Source organism: Pseudopipra pipra, chromosome 6 (genome assembly GCF_036250125.1).
Source record: "Pseudopipra pipra isolate bDixPip1 chromosome 6, bDixPip1.hap1, whole genome shotgun sequence".
In the NCBI taxonomy this organism is placed as follows: domain Eukaryota; kingdom Metazoa; phylum Chordata; class Aves; order Passeriformes; family Pipridae; genus Pseudopipra; species Pseudopipra pipra.
In genome coordinates this window covers 58707075-58716875 of record NC_087554.1, presented here as the reverse complement: position 1 = coordinate 58716875, position 9801 = coordinate 58707075, and the positions used below count along the sequence as shown (strand labels likewise).

The 9801-nt window shown below is 41.6% G+C and overlaps 1 protein-coding gene across 1 annotated transcript in view; it reads left to right on the top strand.

The window, feature by feature from the left end:
- The window catches only part of RHOJ (ras homolog family member J), a 62113-nt gene that overhangs the window by 32327 nt on the left and 19985 nt on the right, over window positions 1–9801 (top strand). The window lies entirely within an intron of this gene.

Here is a 9801-nt window from a genome sequence, read left to right as displayed (position 1 = left end):
CAAAACAGGAAATTTCCTTTCTCCACCTTCATTGTTGGCGTGCTTGCTCTGCAGGGCCAGGGCGGCCTCCCTCTGGCTGTTAGTACAATGGAGTCATCATCTGAGGTGTTGCCACTGTAAAAATAGAAAGGGAGAACAATGTCTCTCTTAAAAACAAGGCTCTTCATGTATCTGATCATGTAAAATATGCTGCTTAAAATCCGTTCACTGTGCTAAGCAGTAACTCAAATCAAAGGCAAAATTCACATCATACTTGGTAATCAATAGCGGGAAGTAGCTCTGGGTTTTCTACCTTGATTCATTTCTCCTTTATTTGCAATTTTCTGTGATTTTTCTTCAAAGTCCCTTCCCTCTGAAGTCAGATGTGATCCCCATTAGTGGAACTTTTATGTAGCTGAAGAAGTGTGTCAACATTTTCTAATATAGATTAAAGCTCCAGAAAAAATGGAGGAATGAACTGTAGGGTTTTTGGGAGAGCAGTGGGAAACAGAAAAAATTGCCAGGTATAATGTCTAAGATGCTCTCTCAGAATACTTAAGAGTGTATTTCAGTCAATCCCTAAGCAAATACAGCCTTAAATAAAGCTAGGTGGAAAATAAATAATTCTTCTGCCAGGTAAAAGAATAATTTGGAGAAATGCCCAGTTTCATATAGGCTAATATTTTGATTTTTTAATTGAGCTGCCTGCTGCTACCCTGTGTTTTGCTGATTATGTTCCTTTTCCACCTAAGGAAAGAAATGAAATGTTATAAAAAATAATCATTTCATCATAAATTTCTGCTCTCTCCACCTATTGACCATTGCATTTTAAGATCATAACATTTTAACAGCAATTTACATTAAAATATATGCTGCTTGTCTCAAAATTAGTTCACTTGTTTTTCCAGCTACATGATTGATGTTTCCCACAACTGAAAGTAACTCCTCTGAGCTCAGCAGAGCTGCCTCTGATGTTCACAAGGTGGAAGAGAAGGTGAATTAAACCTAATAAATCTTTTCAAGAGTAAATACAGTCTAAATGGAGTTACAGCTAACAGAGAGTGCAAGACATTCCTGGAAATACAGCTGAATTAGAACATTTGATTCTAAAAATTGCATTCAAGCGTGAAATTATTAACAGAAAAGTTAAATTAATTAACCCTAACCTAAGAGTTAAAAGTTTAAAGAGCTTTGGTTAGAGCAGAAAACCATCACACATTCCTGCTGCTTGGAAAAGCTACGTAATTCAGAATCCATTTTCACTGTACATGGGAATTAAAGGTTAAAAATTTAAAAGTTTTCATAAGAACAACGTTTCTATATATAAAAAAGAGTCACTGCCACGGCAGGGAAACAGCTTTAGATAAACTGGTTCAGGTCTTTTTAACAGAGGGAACAGTTCAGATCAGGGTCAATCAATTCACACCATTTCACCTCATTTCTGCCAGTGGAAACATCTGAACTCTTCTGTTGAAAGTGATAGCTTCCCATGGAAACTTCTGATTCTGTAGAAATCACATTTTCTAGCTGAAAATTCCTCTCCAGCTCTACACAGGAATTTGGATTTATTTTTTTTCTGTCCAAAGGAAAAATCCTCAGGCCACGGCTCAACCAGGCGCTTCAGCACCTCTTCTGTACACCCAGGACTGGGCTGCAGCCAACATGTAGCCTCTTGCTCTCCCAGGAGGAGGCTGCAAGACCCAGTTCTGTGCTGGAAGGGCCACCAAACTATCCCTAGTGGTAGAAATTACCTTTCTGAGATCATGGGATATCACATTCTGCTTCATGTGAGTGCAACCGTGCTTGAATAAAGGATAAGGGTATCCAATGCTCAGGTTTGCTCTCACCTCTCCCTTTCACAGAAACACACACAAACACGCAGAGGGTTAAGACCAGGCACTTCATCCATCTTCATCTGTTGCTTTTCCAACATTACAATCACTTCATTGTCTGCAGCGGCTGCCACGCTGGACAGGAAAGTGGAGGGATTCTCAGCAGGGCGTAGAGAAAACATTAACAGAATTTAAAACCATTGTGGTAGCCAGGAAAAAAAAAATAATAATTCCTACCTACAGATTTTCTTATCAGAAAGTTTAAATACCTCCAAGATTTTTGTTTACAGTGTTTAACATTTCTGCTTCTTAAGTCATACAGACTTAGAGCTGCTGCCCAAATGTTTGGCTGATCTCTGCAAGCTGCAGGGTAAATAGCAGCTGAGGTTTGGTCCTGGTGCTAAGGACAATGGGCCTGATTCTTGGAAATGCAAAGCAGAGTTTCTGCTGTGATACTCCTTGGATTCAGGAACAGGTACTTTGTTTTCAAGCCTCTCAAGCAATGCCTCGTGGGGAAACATGCATGGGAAAAGCCAGAATTAAGGTCAAACTTAAACAAGATGCAGACAAAGCATCAGAGAGGTTGATGTTGAAAGGGTCTGCAAAACATCATTTAATCTTTTCCCTGCCCAAAACACGATTCACAGTATATAAAACTTCAGCTGTAGAAGCACTGGAGTTTGGGCAAACCTGATGCTCCTGACCTCTCACACTGAACTTAGTAATCTTCCACTGGAGCCTGCTGGATTCAGTTCAGTGTGCCAAACGTGCCCCTGCCCAGAGGTTCACAGCTCAGAGGACCAGATGCTATTTTAAGTCACACTACTCTAACTCATCAGACGCTATTTTAAGTTGCACTGCCCTAACTCTGGAATTATGCCCGAGGCATTGCTCTGCTCTCTGAGCCAGAGAGTGGGTCTGACTGCAGAGATCTTGCTCAAATGCTCAGGGAAGCAGCTGAGACACACACAAACACACACACAGAGACACGTGTCCCACACATCTGTGCCCAAATTTTGCTCCCAAAACATCTCAACCCATCATTAGCTACATCTTTGCTTTAGATACCTCAGGACAGGCCTGCCCATCTCATCTGGCACTGAGTGTAAAGAGCAGTCTCAGGTTCTTTGCACAGACAGCAGCCAAGCTGTGGCTGCTTCCTGGTTTATACTCCTGCACATCAATCATATTTCCTCTAATATCAGGTTCTTATAGAAGACACACTCCTGTCCTCTTCTGTGTATACATACACAAATATTTCTTCCTTTCTAGCTTTGGCATCCGTACTTTTTTGTTGAAGATGTTGGCAAGCAGAAAAGCCATTTTTCCCCCTGAATCATGTCCAGCAGTGGTAGGATGTGCCATAGTGCACTGCCAGCTATAGTACTGATGATGTTGCTGGGGTAACATCTCTCCCCAGCCCTGACACAGCATCTAATGGAAGTCCATCTTAGTTCCACACCCTCATTCCTTGGCTGTTCCACCACAATTACCAGTGTTGATTAATGGGGACGATACTGAGAACCAGCTTGGCCAGCATAAACTGTCTCCCCTTGGTCACTCAGCCAGGAACTCTTTGGGAGCCCAAGAAATGAAAGCACCCCAATTTTTCAGTCTCAAAATCCTCAAAGAATTCAGTCCACTAATGTTGTAGCTGCTGAATATTAAACTGCTTCTACTGTGGTCTCTTTCTCATCAAGAACCTAGAATCTCTGTGAAGTACAGAGCACAGAGCCTTCTGCCAGTATAAGTCACTGTGATAGAGTTACTCCATCATCTGAAGATCCAGCCCACAGTGAGGGCAACCCATCCACTGCAGAGCAGATGTTTAGTGCCCTTCCATCAGCATTATCTGCTCCCACTGCCACCTGACCCACACCAAGGCAGATCATCACAGGTTTTAGAAAGATATGTAGAGCAAAGAGACAGAGCTGTCAGGCAGCACTGCCTGTCCAGAGTGCTTTCCTCTCCCTTTTAGGCAAAAAATCCACTAGCTCTGATCCTTGAGCAGTGCAAGAAGTGTAGAGCAGAGCTGCCTTGATTCCTCCCAGCCACACAGAGAGACTTGTCCTCCCATGCTCTGGGAAACATCCTGTGTATTGCCTGGATACATTTCAGTGAAATCTGTCTTGGTTTGCCACTGATCTTCTATTTATTCTGATGCTATTTACCAAGTCTCATACTCCCTCGATAACCAGATACCTGACATAACTTTGGAGATATTCTTTTCCCCAGCACTCAGTTGAGTTAAAGGAATGACTTTTCCCTCACACAGACGGGAGAAAGAAGCCAGAAAAATAGGCAAAAGATCAATTTATTTCCACATTTTTCTCACTTTATTTCCACTTCTTCTCCTTGGAGTAAAATTCACACTTTTTGCTTTGCTTACCATGATCTCAGCATCACTCTTAGGAGACTCCAAATACATCCTTCAGCATTAGGTTTCAGTAAGTAGTTGATAAAGAATCTTGACTGACTTTATCTGTGTTAAAAGGAACTGAAAATGCTGTAGTATCTGATCTTTTACAGGTCAGGTCAGCATAGCTAGTTAAAATACTAATAAGATTGCTTCAAATATCAGTTACTTTCAATAATCTCAGAGCTCTACTGCCTTTGCTATTTACTTAAGTCCTAAGCCCAGCTCTTGAAAAATAGATACTCTTAAATACTGTGCTATGATGATGGAAACTAAAATATTTAGTAAAGCTGAAAACATGAAATATAATCTACATGTTGCCTTTTTTTTTCTTAATAGATTTACACTCCAGCCATAGCCAAAATTTTGTTCTTTCATGCATCTCAACGCCACACACAATCATATGGTCTCATAAAGGGCACTCCCCCTCCATCTGGGTTAAGAAGATATCCAGTATTCTTCATTGTTTATGAACAATCCTAATATTTTTAATAAAATGTTCAGATTCTATCTATTTATATTGCTTAATGCTACAGTTGTTTCTCTGTTTAGCATTTGGTTGGACTTAGTGCTGTTATTTTCAGCAAAGAGTAAAAAACCTTCAGTCAGATTATCATTAAAATGCATACGTCAGAGTCTATTTGACTGCAAATTTAGTGCATTTAGCTAAGCAGTTATTATTAGTTTCTAACTCTGGAGCAGAACTGCCTTCCGTGAGGACAGCTGATGGTGCACAGTGAGCTGAAACACTCAGGAAGCACCTCCCAGTCTGTGGCAGTGCACAGCCCTCCATTTAAGACAGAACAGAATCTAAGAAAATGCTCTCTTAGACACAATGTCAATTGTTCTTCAATTCCCCAAGCACTAGAATCGTGTTCGGCTTTTCTGTCCATCACAGCTTTACATAATCTTGAGGTCTCAAGAGCTCCCTCAGTACTTGTATTGCTGGAGAAGCCGGGCATGGTTTTCTTGTAAACAGAGACCCCGAGATTCTTGGACTCTGCTATCAGCAAAGCTGAATTTGTTCCAGGATTGATTAGTACAGCAATAATTCACGGAGATGCAGGGGAAATCCTCCAGTGCTGATTTTACAAACAAAGAGGTCGATGATTCCGATAAATGAACTTCATTCATGCTGTCTATAAATAAGTAGTGTCCCAGACTGTGAAGAAGCTGGCTCATCTTGTAGTGTTGTGCTTGTTCTGAAAGCTTTGGGAGTTTCCATTCTCTTTTATCCATTTCTGGACTAGATTCATTCTGCTTCATGTTCATAATCAACCTCCACTGCTTTTGTATTCTGTGTCATGTAAGCTGGACAACGCTGAAGTCTGACTTCTCAACGTGTTTTGAAAGATTTAGAACATTTCATACGAGTTACTTGATTAAAAATGATTGGTGAACTGGTACGTCTCCTCTGTTTGCTGTCTCTTGGGTAGCAAATACCCAGCTGTGAAGAGCTGCGTTTTTCCTCTCAAGATGCAAAAAACCCACATACAACAAGTCATAAATCCTTCTCTAGGATGACATTGTCTAGATGAATCTGTTGCCTTCGCAAAATGAGACAATAGAGCTGTCATTTGGTGTCAGCCTGCTTCCCCAATGAAGCTGCAACATGAGTCAGGGTTGGGCATTTTTCCACTAATTCCAGTGGAATCTTCAAACCTGTATGGACAAGGCAGAGGGGAGGGGGTGCCCCTTGCCTTATGTGAGAGATAAGAGCTCAAGGTGAAGAGCAATCCCTAGAGACAGTGGAGAGACGTCTGGAAAAGAAACATTGGAAAGTATTTAGATATCGCTTCTCTGACCTGAGACATTCTGTTGAAAAAGCTTGTCACTGCACAGACAATCCCAGACTTCTAAAAGCCCTTAATGGTGACTTTCATGCTATGGGAGCATCACAGGATCGTGGCTGTTTGCCTCCCCTTCCGTGAGATGCCATCAGTGGGTGTTTTGAGTTACAGTCTCCAGATTTTCCACACAACCAACAGAGCTAAAAAGAATGTAATAAAAAGGCCTGAAAATACAGAAGCCAAGAATTACTGGACTTTAGCCTTAAGACAGAAATAAAGTACTGCAAGGCTCATTAAATAATGGGAATAACCGACCAATGAGAGCTTTAGATCAGCCATTGAGGGATGACAGGTAGGAATAGGAAAGTCATGTTACCTCTGGCTAGATCACTAATGAAACCATTGCTAGACCCCACTGTCTGGTCACAGCAACTGCCTGACAAAGAATTTGGAAAAAAGCTACAAGAATGATACAAGAATAAGAAAATATGCCTTGTAGGAAGACACTAGATAAGCTATTTAGAGCAGAATAAATGATGCTGTGAATTCTATCTGGCTTTAAAATCATTAAATATCTGTGGCCTAAAGACAAAGCAGCAAATTCCTCACCACCTCATTAAGACCAAAAGCTTCACGGAATGAAATCGGCTGAATCCCAGCCCTGGAGGCCTCTCTGTGCTCCCACCACTGAGAACAGACTGGAAATGTTTTTCAGATATTGTAAATATCAGATGGGCAAAAGTATTTGCTCAGCAGAGCATGGATCTCTTCCATTGATGAGGTGACAGAAAGTGGAGAGGTTTACTCAGAGCCCTTCTTTTGGAAAACTCTGTCTCTCAGAGGTCTGTATGACTAGTGGTAGATGATTACAGGAGCAATTAAAAGCATTTAGTACAATTTACATCTAAAGAGCAGTATTTAGGCCAATTACGGGGCAAAATAGCATCAGTTTGATTTTCTTTTCAGAAGAATGTTGCTAAGCTGCAGGGTAAGGCTGAGGTAGAACATCAATTTGGCTGTAATCAGATCTTGTTTGTCATGAAGGAGGGAATGGGGGAACATGCTGGGAACATCCTGGGAAATCATTGACTGGTGCCCATTTCTGAGAATCTCAACTCTTACCTCAAATCATTGCTGAGGAAAGCACCTATAAAAGGACAAAAACTCCTCATAATTGCAGATGGACTCTATTTACATGAACAACAATAAATCTGGTAAAGAACATGGAGGAAACTGAGAATGAATGGTTCTGGCATTGCTGAAAATGTTCTGATTTTATAGATTAGTGTTGCAGAAGATTTAGGGTATGCTAACAAGGAAGAAGGTGTACCAGCTTCTTCATTTAGTACCCTGACTGAGGAGAAGGAGATTCATTTCTTACCTCCCTGGGAGCTGCTCTAGTCCTCCGAGGTGACGCTGTTGTTCCCGTCCCTGCCACTGAATATGCAGCAGGTTTCCCATTATTTTTTCCAATAAGGTCTGTGTTCCTCTGTGAATATGAATCCTTCCCCTTTCAGGCATGATTAGGGTACCCCAAGTCAAAGCAAAACATTTCATTCTATAGCTGAAAATTTTGTTAAACTAGAAACTGGAAACATATGTACATTTGTGTATTTTATACATAAAGTACATGTCTGCATATGTGTGCGCATTTGTATTGTAGAGGCAAAAATATTATTCGTATTATTTCTCATTGTTACCCCTCCTCCTTAATATCTGACCCTTATTTAATACATTGATCAGATTCAGTTAAGTTTTATGCAGATCTTCACCTGACAAGTACATAGAGGAGCAAAGAAGTTTGGTTTGAAGTAGTTTTGTGAGACTGGGCACAAGCTGAAGCCAAGAGTTTGAAAAAGTACTGCTCTTTGGTGAGGTCTGTATGCACCAGCACCTTTGGAAGTGAAAGGAAATCTATAAAACACACAACACACATGCAAAGAACTTTCTTTTTGGAAATGAAAAATTTGGTCAAGTGTCTGCCCAGCACTTAAAGCAGTAGGAATACAAAACTTCCATCTAAACTTCACTGCAGCTGACCAAAAATTGCTCTTTTGTCCATTTTCTGATTTTACCTTTTCCCAGCTGTAAATGAAACCGAATTGGGCATTTCTACTGCCAGCAGGTCAGCCAGAATTGCAATTGTTCTCATACTATGGCTATCCCTGGAAGTGTTCAAGGCCAGACTGGATGAGGCTTTGAGTAACCTGATTTAGTGAAAGGTGTCTCTGCCCATGGCAGGGAGGTTGGAACTAGGTGATCCTTCCAACTCAGCCATTTTGTCATTCTGTGACTAGTCTGTGTTAAGTAACATTCATCTGGTGCTTATAATCATAGTGAACAGACAAATGTAAAAACTAATACTCAGAGCTTGCTGACTAGGGCAGAAGATGGCCCTTGTGAAAGTTGGAGGCTTAAGGCAAACTAATTTACCCAAAAACATGATGAAGTCTTTCCATCCAGGCAGGTGCTACCATCTCTGCTTGCTCTCAGGCTTCTGGCATCTCTCTCCAAAGCATCTGGACCTTAATTTGCTGGCAGGAAGGCACTAGAATAAATAGATCACTCTTCCCATGTGGTGTCCTATTAAACATTGCTTAGCTGTTGTGTCAGTGGTTTCACAGTCTTTGGGTTCTGCAAGCAATTCTTCACTGGCATGGAAAAATTCCCTGTGATGTGCACATCCACTCTCCTGTGCCACAATTGCGTCCTGGTTTGGTGCCATGTGTTGTTTTGCACTATCAGTCAAACATAAGATCTGTGAGGGCAGCAGACATTATGTTTCCCATTTCTGTCAGTGCAGACTATGAACATTGCTGTTGTGTGGCTGAAGGGCTCTTCCATGGCTACAGTTCCGACCCACAAAGTCACCAGGGTTTTGCTACGAGCAAACAAAGCCCAATGAGAGAAGAGTTTGGCAAAGATTGACCACAGACAGCTGGATCTGGGGCAATCTGGGCATGAAGAACACCAATGAGAATTGTCATATTGTCCCCAGGAACACAAACTGACCACTTATTTCAAAAGAGAGCTCCCAGCTCGGACCAGTTCATGGTCCACACTCCGGATCCATCCCACACAACACCTCCACCTAGCACCTTGCCCTTCTGCTGTGGTCTTCAAGCTCTGTGTTGAAGCCCATTAGCAGAACCCCCAGGCATACAGACCTGCAACAAAGCCCTGGAGGTGACCCAAGACAGTTACTCAAACTGTAGCAAGCAATACTGAGCTAAATTATGATCTAACTATCATTTTAAAAGCAGTGTTTGACATATCCCGCACTTGGTAACACCACCTAATGAAGGGAGGGGAACATCTGCCCTGTTGCATCATCTGATGCAACCCAGACTGGATCCAAATGAGAGCCAGGACTGTGCAAGAATTCAGCCTCATTTTACTGCAGTCCCCACTGCACTCAGTGTTAAAGGCCAGATCATTTCAGTGCTTAATCAATATATCAATATAGACAGTAAATGGCAAGGAGTGTTCATATTTGTCTTGTTACTCCAAGACTGCTCATAAAGCCGAGTTCACGAGCCTGTAAAGGAGCCTGCATTACCCCAGTGACTGGAAAGGAATTCCGCATTGGCTTCCCATAGGCTTGGTCACTGAGAGAACAGGAAAAGATACTAACAGGGTAAGTAAAAGTAAACTGGAATAAAGCCAAAAGTAAGACCTACAAATCTAGCAGGGCAATCTCAGCTCGTAAATACGACCTACCAAGTGGATACTCTGAGCAGCCTGACAGAGGCAGACTGATAAACTTTTCGTAAAAAAATACCAT